The following is a 551-nucleotide window of genomic DNA, read 5'->3' as shown; positions in this document are numbered from 1 at the left end:
CTGTGCTGTGGAGCTGGGCTGGAGGTGCCATTGCTCTGTGTACAGCCTCGCTGGGGGTTTACAGCGTGAGCAGGGAAACCCTCGGTGTAAATACCTCGGCACAGCGTGTCCCGGCGTGGGGCTGACGGGAGGGTGCAGCCATACACGAGGCACACGTCCATCCCGGGTGCGTGGTCCTGGGGTGCGGGGCCATCACCCTGCTGGGTGCTGGGGGGACAAAGGGTGCCGGAGAGCCCTGACCTGGGGGCGAGGGAGCGGGTAGGGCAGCCTGGCAGGAGCTGGGAGGAGAGGGGGACCCCAGGGCGGAGGGTGCAGGGGCAGCGAAGGATGATGCACCCCCAGTTACTCCGTGGGCTCAGCACCCAGGATTCAGGTTCCCAGCCTGCCTGGGTCGCCCCGAGGCAGCACCCAGGCAGGTGCTGGCAGCAGGGAGGAACGGTGGCCCTGAAGCTCTGGGGAGGTGCAAGAGGAGCGGGTGTGCGGGTCCTGCCACGGGGCTGCTTACGCAGGAACCTCCAGGCTCCCCGGAGATGCAGCCGACGGAGCCACCC

The sequence above is a fragment of the Cariama cristata genome, unplaced genomic scaffold (assembly GCF_000690535.1).
Source record: "Cariama cristata isolate BGI_N322 unplaced genomic scaffold, ASM69053v1 scaffold25626, whole genome shotgun sequence".
Lineage (NCBI taxonomy): Eukaryota > Metazoa > Chordata > Aves > Cariamiformes > Cariamidae > Cariama > Cariama cristata.
The sequence above is the reverse complement of the archived record's forward strand: the minus strand, read 5'-3'. Positions refer to the sequence as shown.